The sequence below is a fragment of the Dermochelys coriacea genome, chromosome 6 (genome assembly GCF_009764565.3).
Source record: "Dermochelys coriacea isolate rDerCor1 chromosome 6, rDerCor1.pri.v4, whole genome shotgun sequence".
Classification (NCBI taxonomy): domain Eukaryota; kingdom Metazoa; phylum Chordata; order Testudines; family Dermochelyidae; genus Dermochelys; species Dermochelys coriacea.
In genome coordinates this window covers 35604915-35623232 of record NC_050073.1, presented here as the reverse complement: position 1 = coordinate 35623232, position 18318 = coordinate 35604915, and the positions used below count along the sequence as shown (strand labels likewise).

The following is an 18318-nucleotide window of genomic DNA, read 5'->3' as shown; positions in this document are numbered from 1 at the left end:
AATTTAAATCGGATTTTTTTGATAAAATGCTTTTTGAGGAAAATGCCTATCTAAAGATAGTTTTAATTAAGGTACAAGGTACATAGCTCAAAGATATCTCATCATGGAATAGGGATTATAAATTCTAATTCTATAGTATGAGATGTAATGTAATGTTTAAGAAAAGCTTTGTAAATGAGTTCCAACAATTCATGGATTAGGGACTCAATCTTATGTGGTTCTAGGGGCTTCTGTATAGATTATTTAGGTTAATCTTTCTATCTACCCAATGGGACTCAGTGCTCAGTCTAGAAGACCCCATCAGAGATACTTAGTTTTGCAGTTCTCAAACTGTGGATTTGTGTCTCCAGAGATAACATGCTTGTTAACAGCAAAAATGGTTTAAAATAAATAAATAATATATAGAGGTGAGAAATAACAGATCTCAACCCTATTGTCCCTCTGCAAATTTGTGTGCACAAAGTCAATCCCCTACTTCTCTAAAAGTGCAAAGTTTCAAAAAGTTCGATGAATAGAAGACTGTTGGAGGTGGAATAGATCTGGATAAGGAGAAAAAGTCTGGAGATAAATGTGAGAAGGGAGAGACAGGTAGTAGAAACAAAAGTGAAACTGTTTGAGAAGTATATTCCAGAAGTCTTGAGGTCTTTCTGAGTGTAGCTTTCATTGATTTCAGATCTACCATACCATTCTCTCACTAGAAGGGAAGACCTAAAATGGTAGCAAGCCGTAAAAGAGACCCAGTTTGGGAATATTTTAATGAAGTTCCTCTACCTGTGAGTAAGACAGGCATGCGTGCAAAATGCAAACAGTGCAACAAAGAAATACAAGCCTGGTTGCCCGAATGAAACAACATCATGAGAAGTGTTCCTTCTCTGGAGGAAGGTGCGTTGAAGATAATGAAAGGAACATGTCTGAACATGCAGGATCTTCAGGTTGGTAAACTTTTTTACTTCATACTTCTTTCTTAAGGACTGTCTGTCTTCCTTCTGGACTATTCTTGAATTTTCATGTTTGAGCAAAATATATAGTTCTTACTCTATGGTACTATCATTTTAGATTCAGTTGTGATAAAAAATAAATAGCTGAAATAGGCAGATCTTCCTTTTAGAATTTCAGCATTAAAGTAGTACTGAGTGTCAGTGAATGCAATGATTAATACTAAATGAGCAGTGTGGTAATAATAATTAAATAACTGCACTGACTTATTTTATTTAGGAGATCCTCAACATACAGGATTCTGAAGACTATCCACCCTCAAGATCACCATCATTTTCTATAGTTTCAGAGTTATCTGCCAATAACAGTGTTTCAGTCACATCATGTATGTCACATGGCCACAGTATATCACCTATAGCAAAAAGAAAAAAAACCCTCCATCATCCAGAAACAGCCATAGATAAGTTTGTGATAAGAAGCAGGAGATTACAAAAAGAGGTAACTGATGAAAAAATTGCCCAGTTTGTTTATGCAAATAACTCTCCTTTCCGTATGATTGAGAACCCACATTCCATTAACATGGTTCAGTCATTAAGACCAGGATACAGTCCACCCAACAGAGCAGATGTCACAGGCAAATTGCTGGATAAAGTGTATGAAAGAGAAATTGAGCAGTGTGCAAGAGGTCCAGTGGGTGAAATAGTTAACCTGAGTCTTGCTGGGTGGAGCAATGTTCACAATGACCCTGTTGTATGTGTTTGTGTGACAACAGAAGAAGGGAATGTCTTCCTTACAGAAACAATTGATACAGGAAATGCACATTCAGAAGAATACTTACAAGAAGTAGCAGTAAAAGCTATAAGAAACTGAAAAAAATTTCAAATGTCTAGTGTGCAGCTTGGTCACAGACAATGCTGCAAATATATCCAAGATGAGAAGAAATTTAGAAGAGAATGAAGAGAGTCCCAAGCTAATAACATACAGTTGCAGTGCTCATTTGATGCATCTCCTAGCAAAAGACTTCAGTGTTTCAGAAATAAAGGCTTATGTTGTTGAAATTGCAAAATACTTCCCACTTTGCAGCAGCTGCTCTGAAAAAAGCCGGAGGAACCAAGCTAACTCTCCCACAGGATGTGTGATGGAACTCAGTAGTAGACTGTTTTGAGCACTGTATCAAGAACTGGCCTAATCTGATGACAGTTTGTGAACAAAATAATGAAAAAATAGCTGGCACTGTCAGAGCCAAAGTTCTCAACATTGGGCTTAAGAGAAATGTTGAACACATGCTGAGTACCCCAAAGCCTATTTCTGTAGCCTTGAACAAAATGCAGGGAAATAGCTGTTTTATTCCTGATGCTGTTGAAATTTGGATGGAACTGAGGGAGATTTTAAAGAGAGAAATATGCAATGACAGAGTTAAACTACAAGCATTAAAAAAGCGAATGGGACAAACACTGTCTCCAGCTCATTTTCTTGCAAATATTTTCAATACTCGGTACCAGGGTCAAACCTTAACTGCTGAAGAAGAGGAGTTGGCTATGACATGGACATCCAGCAATCATCCCTCCATAATGCCAACTACAATAAACTTCAGAGCTAAGGGTGAATCATTCAAGAAATATATGTTTGATGATGATGTTTTAAAGAAACATAGGTGGAAGTCACTTAAGCACTTGGATTCAGAGACTGTTGAAGTGATAATCTCACTTTTAACAGCAGTAGCTTCTTCTGCTGGTGTAGAAGGAATATTTTCTTCCTTTGGACTAATTCATTCCAAATTGAGAAATCATTTGGGACCTGAAGGAGCAGGAAAGCTTGTTCTTCTTTTCCAGATTATGAACAAACAGGAAAATGAAGGTGAAGACGACTGAGTTAGCTGCAGAAGCCAATATTTTAAGTTTCTCATGTGGACCTGGCTGACATAGTCGATTTAATTTTGTTTTTGTTTTTTAAATATTTCATTTAACTATTTTAGTTAAAAACAATATTAACAAAAACAAACCTGATTTTAAAAACTTGAATGTTTAACTAAATTCAAAAATTCATATGCTTTGTTAAAATATTATATGTCTGCTGTTGAAGAAAAAAATCCAGAATACATAACGTTGTTGTTTTAGTTAAATAAAACAATTTAAATGTCTGTCTGGCGATGTTCTCCTTCTAATAGAACATGGCAAGAAAATCCTCCAAATATTAATGATTAACCTGCTGTATTGGACATAGTTTACCTCCCAATGACTTCATAAATATCTGCTTCAGTTACCTTTGGTAAATGAAATAACCAAACAATCATTCATTTTCTGATATAGCTGTAAAACTAATCTGAAAAGTTTTCAAAATAAATCACTTAAAAATGTATAATGTGTATCTTCTAAAAGTGAAACCTACATCCTATCTCAGAGTTGTGAAGAATATGTATTAAGGCTATAGCAACCAACAAGAATGCACTTTTATGTAGAAATCCATTTAAATCAAATCCACCCTGAATAATCAAGCCAAAAATGGCTATAACATAATACAGACCTGATGCCACAATCCCTTACTCACATCACACTTAAACAGGAATACTCACATAAGCATTTTTCTTGTCAGTGTTTTTATGATTGGGCCTAGGTGATATGCCCACGTACTATACATTTTTTTGAGATCCATGGATTTCTGCAATAAAGCTTTCAAAGTTATCTTAGTTGTTGATATAGTGTGTTTATCATTTACTGGCCTCTCCCAGAGCAGGCCTCCTATCTTCCCTGCTGTTTTCTTGTTCAGGTTCTTATTATCTGGTTGGTAAAGTTGTACCACCAACCTTGGATCCTCTCCAGATTACAATCTGTGCTTCAATAATTCATTCATGCGGCACCTGTAAAATACTCTCCAAGTGAGATCAACAAATGCTTTGAAAAAGATAAAACTAGATTAAATGAGCTTTAACATGAATCATGAAAAACATTGACAAACATGTACGACTCAAGATATTTAACTGTAAAGTGGGAAACGGACTGAGAGTAAAAACTCATTTCACATAGTCAACAGAACAGCAGTAGCTCAATTTTTAAAGATTCTTTTCCTTTTTACACAGCTGTGTAAATAATCTTTTCCCACCAGGTTTCAGGGTATTTTTAGTTTATGCTCCCTGAAGAGCAGAGGTGGCTATTGCAGACTGTTCCTGGAGTCAAGACTATGCCAACTGATCAGGATTCTGTTTATTCTTCCTTTTGTAGTCATGAGGTTTCACTCACAGATCAGAGCCTTTGTATCTTTAGTCACTTTTAAATGTCTTCAGCAGTTTGGCTCTCCCCCTCCAGTTGACTTACTTAATCCACCCACCTATGTTGGCAGGAGAAGCTCCCCTGATGACACAGTGTTGTCCACATTGGGGCTTAGATTGGTGTAATTTATGTCGCTCAGAAAGGTGGCTTATTCACACCCCCAACAACATAAGTGATAGCGTAGACATAACCTTAGTGTATTACTGTTTCTTTGAAATGGAGCTTCTCAATCCATGTATATTACACCCTCCCAAACCCAGCACTAACCTCCAAGATATCACAGTTACTTAGACACCCCTCTGAAAATTCCGCCCCAAAAAGAGGTGAAGCCTCTGGTTTATAGTTTAATTTCCTCAGGGACCCACAGCAGTTGTGAAGCATATAACACACTTTGCAGAGTCTAACACATTAATGCACTTTTATACGTCCCTGCCTCAGTTTCCTTACCACTGCAGGGCACTTTTTGAGTTAGAGTCTGAGTTTCTTGAGTTTTCTAGAATTTTTAGAGCAATTTGGGATAAAAAAGGCAAGCAGGACCCCTCCCTCCCCCCCTTAGGCTGCTATATGCTGGGAAACCTCTCTCTCTCTCCGGCCTAATACTTTCTTCGCTTGTTTGGGAATTCTATTCCCTTATAGCTTTATAAAGGGTAGCTGGCCCATTAAAGGAAATAGGGCTCAGACTGCTCTCCTGTTCCAGTGGAGGTGTGCACTAGTTTAATGTAATCAGGAGGGTGAGGTTGGCCCTGGAAGTTATAAATTAGAGTTCAAAAGTCTGAAAGGGGAATTTACAGACATGCCAACTCTTGCGAATTCCTTCTGAGTGATGCAATTTCTAAGTAGACGTAAGGCTGACTCATGATCTCATGATAGAGCTCTCAAAGATCACGATTTGTTTTGTTTTTATCCTGATATTTGAGAGTTCTATCCCCAGAACATAATTCATTTTAATTTTACATGCAAATAACCAGGGGGCTGCTGCTGTGATCCAGCTCCGGTCCACCGGGCTCCCACTGTCAGTCAGCCCTGGATGGCCAGGGCTCCCACTATCTGTCAGCCCCGGTCTACGCTTCTGCTGTCAGCCAGCAGGGGCTGAGAGCAGGATCCGCTCCTCACAGCGCAGGCTGACAGCGGGAGATCCTGCTACTGCAAGGAGAGACTCTGGCTGTCAGCCAGCCCTGGTCAGTGATCCTGCTCTCAGCTGCCAGGGCAACAGGGCCAGGCTCCCACTGTCAAGCCCCAGATGTGGGGCAGCAAGGGCTCCCACTGTCAGCCCCGGGTGGCTGCTCCCATACTAGCCTGGGAAGTGGGAGAGGGGACCCCACTGCAGACCCCCCGGCCCGGGGAGGATAAAGAACGTTCAGGAACAGAGGTGAGGCTGGGAGGGCTGAACTATGGCCTAGGAGCTGCAGGGGGGCTGATGGGATAAGGAGGCTGTATGATGGTGGATTCTGAGCAGGCGGGATGAGTGCTGGGAGGGTGAATTGAGGGCGATGGGAGTTGCTGAGGTAGGGGGACTGAACTGATGGGGTTGAGGGGACTGAACTGAGGGGGGGGCCTGAATTGATGGGGGTTGGATGGGGACAAAACTGATGGAAGACTGGGGGATAGGATTATTTGTTGGGCAGGAGATGGACAGATGTAGGGGTGAGAGTATCTGCAGCAGGGGCCTAAATGACCTTATCTAGTACATGGGAGAGTGGGCAACACAAATTGTCACATGCACACACCCTGGGTATGAGCATGGGCATGGGGAGTTCAAAAATCAGGAGACTCACCTAAAACACACACTATGATCTTGTTTTAAAATGTCATGATTTTGGGGGGTCTGACTCATGATTTTTGATCTCTTGAAGTTGGCAAGACTGAATTTAGAACCCAGAGGCCCGAACTCTGAGACAGAGATTAGTGGGAGAGTTTAGAAATTAGAAAAGGAGAGAGTCCAGCTGAAAGTCAGAAAGAGAAAGTGAAAGTCAGTTTTAAGTTTGGTGTTCCTTGCGGGCTGAGGCAGCATTTTCAGGAATTGAGCTGTTTATCAGAAAGTGGTGACTTGAATCAATCTTTGAGCCTGCTTGGAAAGAGACAGGCTGGAGTCTGCGAATTTCCCTCAAGGACAGAGGCCCACAAAGGCTTTGCCCAGCCCAAAGTTATGCTTCCTGTGAAGCTTAGGGGGTTGGCTGCATGATCATTAGGGAGATGCGAGGCTCAGTTTGCAAAGTAACCCCCCTTTTTATTAAATAGAAAGAGGGTTTCCTCTGCAATGAATTCATTGTTTCATGGCCTGCAGAACACCAAGCAATTGTGACAATCATAGCTCTCTTCTGCATTCCCCTATGTAAATACCAAACGCTCCTGCACCAAATATCAAATAAACTCCATTTCTCCAAATCAAAAACCAGATATTCCTCCATGTTTGGGTGGAACCGTCCCGAAATGCAGATTTAAAGTCCCAGTCCTATGCTGACTGACTCCAGGACAGCACTGTCCCGGATTCCCTGCGGTGCCACTCTGTGCCTGCTTGAGGCTCAGGGATAGCACCAGCCTCTTCCTGGTGGGGGAGGCTGAGGTGAGTCTTAGCCCCAATTCACCATGAGGCCCCACCCCCTGCTCCTCCTCTTCCTGCTGAGGCCCGGCCCCCTGGCCAGGCTGGAAGCCAACCAGAGCCGGCAGTAGTAAGAGCTGCCCAGGTAACCCAAGCTGCTGTGGGGAGCCTTGGACCCTCCACCTAACCTTGGCTCCCCACAGTGGCCCAAGGGAGGGTCTGGGGCTCCCCACAGTGGCCCAAGCTCCGTGGGTGGTTTTTACCAGGGCCCGACTCTGCCTTCCGGCTTGGTCAGGGTGCAGGGCCTTGGAGGGGAGAAGAGGAGCAGGGAGCAAGGCTTCAGGGGAAGAGGAGGAGCAGGGGGCAGGGCCACGGGGCCCCTTTTGCCTTTTGAAAAGGTGGTCACCCTACTAGATGTGGTTTCCCTGTTGTAATCAACGACCTCCCAGTTCCCGGGCCACTGGTGTTCTAAGTATGTACCTTGCCTTTAAGAGCAGAGCACATTTTAATGAGAACTGGTTGGAAGCAGTCTAGCGGCAGCTTGATCAGATACAGAGCTAGGAGTACATAGCTCTCCTATGTAACTATGTTTTGGCTGTAAAAGACCCTTACTTCTAAGAGTCCAGACTGCACTTCCTTCTTACGACTCCACAAGACAACATAAGGACCAATACCACATGCCTCCTCACTGCTTGCCCCCTTGCACATAACACCTCACCACTCTTCTATATTGCCAAAGCATGCAGCATAGCACACTCCACCCTCTCCTGGGCATCAGTCAGCATCTATGTGCTCTGTGCAGAGACTTGTGCTATGGACACTATTTAATGCAACAGCCGAAGTGTCTGTTGCACTAGGACATCAGGTTCCTGCTTCATTCCTATTTGCTACTTAGCACCTCAGGCTAGATTTTGCGGTTTAGTGCCAGTCCAGTATGCCTTGGTACACAGTGGATGCACACCTGCTACTGTGCCAGGATGTAACTTTCCCTTAAGTTGTATAGTTCATTGATCTGCTGGAGCTGTCTCAGTTTTTCTCAGGAACATTCACAATACCTCTCTCTGATGAAGGGTTTTTTCCCAAAAAACTGAGAAATGGCTGAGCTCCATAGTTTTACCCTTTTTTGCATTTAGCGAGTATTCAGGTTTTATGGTTTATTTCTGTTAGAATAAAAATGTCAGGTATGTCTGTGCTGCAGACCTGTTCACTTACAAAGAATGTGCCCAAAAGCCTGGTTCATGTAGTTCATGTACTGCATGTAGTAGGATGAAGCAGGAGACAGTTTCCTTGATCACAATTTCAAACCTACCTTTCTGGCCATCATTCTTTCCAAACTGTGGCCAATGGGTGCTCCGGGGACGGTGGATATGCCTAGGTGCATATGCCTAGGGGCCGCAGGGATCTGCCAGCTGCTTCCTGGGAGCCGCCTTAGGTAAGCGCCGCCTGGACCCCACACCCCTCACTCCTTCTCATACCCCAAACCCCTCTGTCCCAGCCCGGAGCCCCTCCTGTACCCCAAATCCCTCATCCCCAGCCCCACACCAGTGTCCACACCCCATCTGGAGCCCTCACCTCCTTCTCACACACCCTAACCCCCTGCCCCAGTCCTGAGCCCCATATCTGCACCCCCTCCTGCACTCCAAACCCCTTGGTCCCAGCCTGGAGCTCCCTTCTGCACCCCAAACCCCTCATCCTCAGTCCCACCCCAGAGCCTCCACCCCCAGCTGGAGCCCTCATGCCCCCCTGCATTCCAACCTGCTGTCCCATCCCTAAGCCCCCTCCTGCACCCCAAACCCCTCATCCCTGGCCCCATCCCATAGCCCACACCCCAAATGGGAGCCCTCACCTTCTCCCGCATCCCAACCCCCTGCCCCAGCCTTGTCAAAGTGAGTGGGGGGGAAGAGAAATGGAGTGAGCAGGGGTAGGGGCCTTGGAGAAGGGGTGGGGCTGGGGTAGGGCCTTGGGAAGGGGCAGGAGGCAGGACAGAGGTGTTCAGTTTTGTGACATTAGAAAGTTGGCAACTCTAGGGCTTGTCTACACTTAAAACGCTGCAATGGTGCAGCTGCACTGCTGTAGCATTTCAGTGAAGACACTCCCTATGCCGATGGGAGGGCTTCTGCACTGGGGGTGCACCCACATGCAGGCTTTTTAGGGGAAGTATACTGCATTAAGGTTATGAATGGTTTATGTATCACTGTGGGCCATGGAGAAGATTTTCACAGTTCCTCCATGAACTATAAATGGTGAGGAGGGCTGAGTAAGGTGAATCACTTAGTGTTGTAAGCACCTCCAGAGTGGCAGCCCCGTGTAGGCTTGCATATAGTAGATTTTCCAAAGGTCAACAGACAAGGGGGTTTGATATCAAAAGGTTGTGTTTAAACTGACTCAGACCTTTCTGAGGAACATGCGGTGAGGGAGACTTTTCTTTGAATTCACTTAGCTTGTTCAGTCAGGTGTTAGTTGCATTTTATGTTTTATTTCCTTGTAACCAATTCTGACTTTTATACCTCACTACTTGTAATCACTTAAAATCTATTATTCTGTACTTAATAAACTTGTTTTATTGTTTTATGAGCACCAGTGTGCTTGGACTGAAGTGTTTGGGAAACTCCATTTGGGATATAATTTGTCCATATAATTGTCTGTGAATAAAATGATGGACTTTATATGAGCTTGTGTTGTGTAGGAGGGTGCTGGATAGTACAATACTCACTTTTCTGGGGGCAAGTGTGGGACTGGGAATTTGCTGGTGTTGCTCTTCTGTGTAACTCAACAATGGCTGGCCATAGCACTCATACAATATATTTGGGAATGATTTACCTGCTGGAGGCTGTGAATGAGCAAACCAGGAGTGGTTGCTCTCACAGCAAAGCAGGGTAAAAGGCTGGAGGATTGAGGGGATACAGCCATTCAACAGTCCAGACTGTACCCTGGGTAAAGTCATAATCTCTTATTAAAATATTGGGGTCATAACACAGCAATAAGGCAGTTCTTATTTTATCCTAACTAGCTGGCTAACCCCCAATAAAACATTCAGTTTATACAAGCAGCTAGACACTTTTGGGACTGTACAAACAATACGTGATTACTGCTATTATTTATGTTGGTAATACTAACCGACATAGTATTGGTGTCGGTTAGCACATTGGTGCCTTCTTTCGTATCTCCTCATGTGTTTAGTGCATCATCTGGCAGTCTCAGGTAACTTAAATTGTGGCAACACATCGCACGTTAACCAGAGAATAGTTAGTAGGGTCCCTTCGTTAGGCACACAGACAGCTGAACGAAAAGAAGTCTGATTCCTCCTTTTTAACTAAAATAAACTACAGTCACGCACTTGCTACTCAATCCATTAATAATGTTCTTACCTTAAATACAAGATACATTTCTCAGAAAAGCCAGGGCTGGTTCTTCTGGTGTTTCATTCCCTGTGCATATGATTAGATAATACACCTTTACATACTGGACAGTCCATTTAAATCACTTAAGCCAATACCAAATGCCAACAGAATATTGGAGGACAGTAAGTATAAAAAAAGCAGTGCTCATCCACAAAGTCTGTTTTACAACATTAGAACTTGGCTAATGAAGATTCTGGGGAGATGATATGGGAGCAGAGGGATATAAGAAGAAGATCCTGAATAAAGATGCAGAGAAAAGCCTTCAAGCTATTTTGTCTTGAAAGCAATTTTTTTTAGGCCAAACTTCCCCAGTTGGGGTTACACCCACAGAAACTCTGATGGGAAGTTCTGGACTCTTCATAACAGAAGCCCCATGGAAAGGGGTTTGGGAAAACTTGAAGAAGCCAGATCCTTTGCATCCTAGCTGCTAGGAACAAAACTTACCTTCTTCTTTAAGGTTGCCTATGGAGTAGTTTGTCCTGAAAAATAGTTTTACTTTAAGCTGATAGAAGCCTATACTTTTGGCATCTGGATTCTTGATAACCCTACAGTGTCACTGCAGCTATTCTGTTCATATTATAACATGAATAGCTGCTGCACCAACTTGCTCTATTTTAGTACTTCACCCTGATTTGCAGGAATCTGTGGATTGGTGGTTCAGCCTTGTCACAGAGTCACTGGTGCGATGTTCTGGAACTACCCCATATGAAGCCAGCCAGGACTCTGGGGGAGCATTTCTCTTCTCTCTGAGCATACTATCACCATGGGAAGAAGCTTCCACAGCTTCAACCTTCCTAGGTCTGACCTTGGAGCATTTAGCATCCCCTTCCACACCATGCACTTCCCGCAGTGAGTCCACCCAGGCAGGGCTCCTGGAGAATCCAGAGTGCCCTGCATCCCAGCTCTGCAGTCAGACGTGTCTCTCAGCCAGTGTAAAATGGAAGATTTATTAGTTGACAGGAACACAGCATAGAACAGAACTTGTTAGCACAAAACTCAGTGACTTTCAGTCAAGTCCATCTTGGGGAGTCCTGGACCAGGTGGCCTGGACTCCCTCTTTTCCAGTCCCCCCAAGCAGACTGCCAGCTTCCAGCAACTCGACCTCAGACACCCTCGTTGCTCCTCCTCCTTCTCTTTGTCTCACTTCCCGGGCAAAGAGTCATCTGGTTACATCCCCCTCCTGGATCTCAGATTATGAACGGCACCAGTCATAGAATATGTGCAGGCAGCTGGAGCAGTTTCACCTGCCCCAGAGTCTCAGCCAAAGTCACACACCCCTATTCCTACCACCGAGGTATTGGTGCAGCACACAGGAAAACTGAGGCACACGTATTCTTGCAAAACAGTAAAACTCACATAGGCTCAACAGTAAGACTCACAAACAACATAACAAGGGAAAATCCACACTTTGTCACAAGCCTCCATTTACTTTTTGACCTTGCTGCTGAGACAGATATGAACCTATCCACTGGGAACTGGACTGAGACCACCAACTATTTCATACAATAAATCTTGCAAGCATGACTTTGGTAGCTACCAACCTGGGTCAGAGCTGACTTGGTGACCTGAAAGAGAAAATTTTTGTATCCCTTCATATCCTCTGGGCCATGCAGCGCTCCATTAAGCTATTCTTAAACACAGATTTTGCCTAGATTGTCTGCGACTTGACTCATGGAAATAATGAAATCCATGGGTGGTGGTCCCATAGGCTGGGGAGGCTGTGCCTCCCCAAACAGCCAGGCGTGGCCCCACCCATGCTCTGCCATGCCCAGGTTCCCCCGCTCCTGCTTACCACCACTCTGCCTGCGTGTGGCGCCAACCTCCAGTTCCCCTGTCCTCCAGCCAGGGCTGTGGGTACTGCAGCAGCACCGCCTGCCCGACTTCCCGACGCTCTGGGGCGGGGCCTAGCCTGGGGTGGGGCTTGAGGCTGATAGCAGCGGTGAGGAGGGTTCTGGGCTCGGGGTAGATACGGGTGAGGCCTCAGACAGAAGGGGAGGGCTGGGGGGGCTGGCCTCCCCCAGCCGGTGGTTCACAAGCTGCCCATGATGAAATCCTACCTTGTACTTCTCACCTTGGCTTGATAGCAGGCTTCTTCAATGGCACAGAGCTCCTGCTGCTGCTCAGCAGGGAGGGAACTCAGTGGGGAACTAGAGTAAAACAGGTTCAGGTAAAATAAATTTCTCCCCAAGGTAGATGGGCCAATGACTCAGCAACAGGCACCTTGCAAAAGCATGGTGGTTCTCCCAGTTGGAAAGACTAGACTCTTGCAGGGGGCACAACACACTTCAGTCATGCATCAGGCTATTTTTTTTGCAGCTAAACTGAATACTATTATGATAAAGAACACCTGTTAGTGGATCAGCTCAAATTCATATGGCAGGCCCATGGCCAGTCCAGGCACCAGTAAAGCAAGCACATGCTTGGGGCGCACAATTCTGGGGGCAGCATTCCGGCCATCCTTTTTTTTCTTCTTCTTCTTTTTGCCTGAGCAGTTGCGCTCTCGGAGCTTGGGGCAGCAAAAAACCTAGAGCCGGCTCTGGGCAGGCCACTGCGGCAGAGGATTTCCTCTCTCTCAATAGGGGCAATTTCACTTTTTTGGCTGGTTTTGCCATTTTTTTTTTGCCTGAGTTGTTGTTTGCCCTCCATGTTAGTCCCCTTTCTTTATTGCCCAGTTGGTGTTCTTTTTGAAGTTTGGTGGGAACTTGTAGCAGGAAATAGTCACATGACTTGTAATAATTCGCGCAGCAATGAGAGGTTACAAAAGGACTGTGCGCCCAGCACCAAGTGCTGTCCACCCGAGTGGCAGCCCATACTAGAACATCAAAGCTGGGCTGGAGAGGGCTGAAGGCTGAGAGCTGGAGAGGGAGATGCTTGCTGGCTATCTGAGCTAGAGACCTGAAGTTGGAGGACTAGAGAGGGTTGAAGGCTGGGAATGATGGAAGGCTGAACTGGCAGATGTCTCCAGGCAAGAGCTGCCTGGAAACATAACTGGGAAGGAAACAGGGTGGTGAAAGATCCCATATATAGGAGCTGGGGTGAGCCATGGTCAGAGATACCTCAACTGAGCTGAACCATGGTGAGAGAGATGCCAGAACTGTACCCAAGATGGGGTTTGGTGAGAGATGTTGGATGTGGGGATGAATGTTCTGTTTGGATTGTATTGGGGTGGGGGGAGGGTTCTGGTTTATGGTAGTGGTAGTTTTGGTAAAAAAAGGCTTCTCACAAAAGGGCTGTTCATGTACTCTGACGGCTATTCTGAGTTCATGCAAGGAATTGAGGGAAATTGAGACAAGAGCCCACTTGCAGGCTGTGCTGAGAGCATGTGTTTACTTATTATTTACATCCTACCCCAACTCCCCTGCCCCAGCTTCCTTTGTTCTGTCTTTAGATAACTTTCCACCATTCCTGCCTTTTCCACCCCAGAAGAGTTAAGCTAAAGCTGGTTTTCTAAGGATGGAGCTCACCCATTGTTTATGAATCCTAAACACCACTTCAGTGTTTCTCTCTTTGTGTACAGTACAGGACCTGTCAGCAATAGTGGAGCCACATACATATAGGCATTCACGACACAGCACTTTTTCACAGTATCAACCAGATTCATAATTTGTACAGATATAGCCCAAATTCATCATAATAGCATAGAAATTATAAGATGATAGTTACATTAAAAAGCTTTTAAAGCTATTTGTATTGCATCTGGCATGAAAACCAAGAATTTGTAGGAGGGAGGAGAAGAAAATAGAGTAACGTTTGAGGTAAATTTGATAGTGGAAGATCGGACAAAACATGAGGCACTTAGACTAATTTAATTAATGCCCTAGTGAATTTAAGAATATAGTGTCCTCCATAAGCATAAACTCAGATCAGTAGCTGAATTAAGGAAGCACTATTAGACTGCAGCTGTTGGGTTTCAACTGAATTCAGGCCTTGTTTCAGTATTCCAGTTGGGACTGGCAGTTGCTGTAGGGATTAAATTATTTAAAGCCTTCAGCTGGCTAGTGTAGGCAAGATTATAAAACACTTAATCTATTTTTAAAATCTCTTCATATGATTGCTTTACTTAGACTAAAAGTATACATGACACATATCTACCACATTCTGAAATTTCTTTGTAGATATTTAAAATGTATCCAAAAATATGTTCTTTAAACATTAACCATTTGCTTTTTTTTTCTTACAAAATACTTTTTGTGAGATTGTCTTCAGCAAATGATGTAACTATGTAAAGGAAAAAAACAAGCAAAACAAAAAAATGACCACAGTTACATTTATTTATAAGGGCTAGATTTTGCAACTGTATCTATCCCAGGCAATCTAGCCTTCTGGTAGTTAACTATTGTTTTCCTTCACAATGTCTTTAAAGAAAACAGGTAATACTATAAAAAAATATTACTTTCAAAATTATTATTTTTCTTGACTTTTCAGTTGGACTATGATTAAGAATGATTGCAAAATGTTTGAAATTCTGGAAATATTTTCACTGTACAGTAGCAGTATAGGGGACTACCTGTGCAGTAGAACAATAAAGCAGTTCAAAAATAGGTAATGTAGTCTTCCTTGTTACAAGATGTTTTTACTTCTTCTAGAAAGCTAACAGTAAGTAATAAATAGTTACATAGGGAGTAGACTGAGAAGCAATCTGGATAGCTCTGCAACACAGGATTAATTAGGTAAATCCTCTTAGGTTGATTAGCCATTACTTAGATCTCCAGTTTATTTTGCTTGCTCCTATTAATGTCTTTTCCTGTCAGAGTTGATTATTCTGGTTTCAGTTCTGCATCATTGCTTTTTCTGCATCAAAATGAAGCACAATAGATTAAATGTACATCCTCTCAAAGCAAAGAACAATAATACATCCAATTAATATTACTTGCACTCACTATTAGCTCTTTTTCATCTAACAAGGAGATTTTTGTATGTATAAGTTTTAAGATAAAAGAAGTATTGCATTTTCTGGATTTTGAGCATAAATACAAAGTAACAGTACAAGAATATATACTCTTCTCATGGTGTGGAGATTTGGATACCTATCTGTTAACAAAGATGGGTAAATCACCATCCATGGAAATAAGATCACTTCCACAGTATACTGTTTATAAAGTATGTATTGTATTTTTGGTAACCTTTCTCCCTAGTTTCCATTCAACTGAGCAGGGCTGGATTACCCAATAGGTAGATTAAGCACATGCTTAGGGCACCAGCAAAGCAGGGGGCACCAAAAAAAATGAATTTTTTTTTAAAAAATTTGATATTTCAAAAAAAGCATTGAAGTAGTCATCATGGGAAAAGTCAGAACTTTGTTAGACTTCCTTACACTCCACTACACACTCTTCCCCCATTTTTCTGTTCTCTTTTTATTACTTATCCCCACCTAAACCAGGGGGGTGTCCTACTAATGTAGATCGAAATAATGCAAGGAAATCAGATCTTGTCATGTATTGCAATAAATTTATGTTTTATTATTGATATATTCTTCTGAGTTATACGTACTTGATTTTTTTCTTTCTTATATATATATTATATATATACATAAAAATAGTGTACTTGTGTAATTTGTTTTTTTTTTTAAGTTCAGATAACTGAGATAAGGGGCAGGATGAAACGTAATCAACTGAGTGGAGCACAGAACAGTAAACTGGCGGAAGAAAAGAAACAAAAAACTAGTGAAATTTTCCAAAATCTTCCAAAGCTGACATAATTTTTCAAAGCAAATCCATCAGAAGCAACATCTTCTCTCAGTAGCACAGACATCGTTCCAAAACCTGTAGGTTTCAGAGACTGACCCTTCTTCTATTGGTGAAACAAACACCATTCCAGAACATGTGAATGTGTCCGAGACTGTAACTGATCATCCTACTCCCGGTGGTAAAACAGACATTATTCTAGAAGGTGTGGATGTGTCAGAGACTCAACCTGCTCATGCTGTAAATAACAGGAGAAAAGATCCTGGTATGTGGGTTGATTTCAGTACCGATGATGTAGCTTACTGGATAGATCGTGGACCAAATGACTGTCAACACCACACTGGGCCATTTGAGAAATCACGTCGGAATTTTACTAATGGCAAACAAACAAGATATTGTCCACAAAAAATATTTTTCAGCGTGAAAGTGAATGGTGAGAAATACATTCGAGAATGGCTACTGTATTCACCATCAACGGGTCTGTGTACTGTTTTGTTTGCAAATTTTTTGCATATAAACCTTCAACATCCCGGTTTTCTGCAGATGGATTTAGTGACTGGCAGAATACTGTTTTAATTGAACAACATGAAAATAGCACTACTCAAAGAGATTCAATGTTGACATATTTAAATCGAAGACAGGGCTTTGGATTGACACAAAAATTGGAAGAACAAATTAAAGGGGAGCGAGAATACAGGCAACATGTCTTGCAGCAACATGTCTTGCATGTTATAGCTGTTATTCAAACATTAGCTGAACGTGGTCTGCCTTTCCGGGTATCAGAATGGAAATTTCTTGGATTGTTGGAGCTTGTGGCTCAGTTTGACCCATTTTTAGCAGGCCATATCTCAAAATATGGGAATGCTGGCAAACCATCATACTTATCCAAGACAATATGTGATGAACTCATTGGTCTAACGAGTGACAAAGTTCATTCAGCCATTGTGGATGAAATAAATACTGCTGGGTATTTCAGTTTATCTGTCGACTCTACACCTGATCTTTCACATATTGATCAACTGAGTATTGTACGAAGATATGTGTCTCCCACAGATGAAAAACCAGTTGAACGATTTATAACATTCCTCAATTTGAAAAGCCACACTGATGAAGAAATGGCAAATCAAGTACTGCATTATCTGTGCCAAGTTTGCAAAATAGATTTCTTAAAGTGCAAAGGTTGATCTTATGACAACGCTGCCAACATGTCAGGGCATTATCAAGGAATGCAGAAGAAGCTTTTAGAACAGAACAAATATGCCATATTCATATCATATGCTGCACACTCTCTCAATTTTGTTGGCCACAGTGCTGTTGATTGTTGTCCGGTGGCAGTAAGTTTTTTCTCAACAGTCCAGTTACTTTATACATTTTTTTCTGCCTCAACACACGGATGGGCAGTTCTTAAAACATATTTGGGCTATGATCGTGTGTTGAAATCTCTTTCTAATACTCGCTGGGAGGCACATGCAGTGGCAACAAGTGAAATTCTGGAGTCCAACTCAAAGATTGTGGATGCATTAGAAAGTATAGCTGAAGACCAATCACAAAAGGGAGAAATTATACGAGAGGCAGAAAACACTGCAAACAAGATGCAAGAACTAGAGTTTGTATTCATATTGACCATGTGGAATGAAATTTTACAACACTTTTATCACACAAGTCAAGCTCTCCAAGAAAAAGAATTGGATTTGAAAACATGTGCAGACCTCTGTCAATCATTAGCAGACCACTTAAACACTTTGAGGAATGATTTTGAAAGATTTGAAGACATATCAAAAGATATATTGCCTGATACTAACTACAAAGAAGCCCAGTCCCGCAAGCGAATCAGGAAAAAACAAGCAAATGATAGCAGTGCAACAGAAACAGACAAATTTCGCATATCTACTTACTACTCTATAATTGATACACTTGAAGCTCATATGAAGAGGACAGGTGAAGTGTACAAGGAAGTATCAAGTAGATTTTCTTTTCTAAACAATATGGACTTATCTGATGAACAATATTCACAAGGTTCCCAAAAGCTAGTTGACTCATACCCTGTTGACTTGAACATAATCTCTATGGAGAAGTATGGCAGTTCCACTGTTATATGCGCACAAAGTTTAATGAAACAGGAAAAATGAAATTCAGTCACATTGATCTTCATGACACAATATTGAAAGATGGAATACAATATGTATTTCCAAATGTAGAGATAGCACTACGTATTTTTCTAACATTGATGATTACTAACTGCTCCACAGAATGCTCTTTTTCTCAGTTGAAAAGAATAAAAGACCCTCAGAGAACAACAATGTGTCAGGACAGACTTGATTCACTTTACCTATTGTGTATGGAAACGGACATGCTTCATCGAGTCAGCTTTGATGAACTTATCCAGAATTTTGCAATCAGATTTTGCAATCAGAAAATCTAGAAAGAAGGTATTTTAATTTCACCATACATGTAAATGTTGTGGCATTTCGAAAAATGAAATTTTATTTTAC

General features: G+C 42.4%; 1 long non-coding RNA gene across 4 annotated transcripts in view; it reads right to left on the bottom strand.

The window, feature by feature from the left end:
- Window positions 1–11076: 11076 nt before the first annotated feature.
- Window positions 11077–18318, bottom strand: part of LOC119856591 — a 28857-nt gene continuing 21615 nt past the window's right edge. For 2 of the 4 annotated variants that reach the window (XR_006281847.1, XR_005293357.2), the window contains 2 exons: window positions 18156–18244; window positions 11077–14933 (listed from right to left, as the gene is read on the bottom strand). This is a non-coding gene — a long non-coding RNA (uncharacterized LOC119856591). The remainder of the gene's footprint in view (window positions 14934–18155; window positions 18245–18318) is intronic. The other 2 variants (XR_006281845.1, XR_006281846.1) reach the window with 1 other exon arrangement.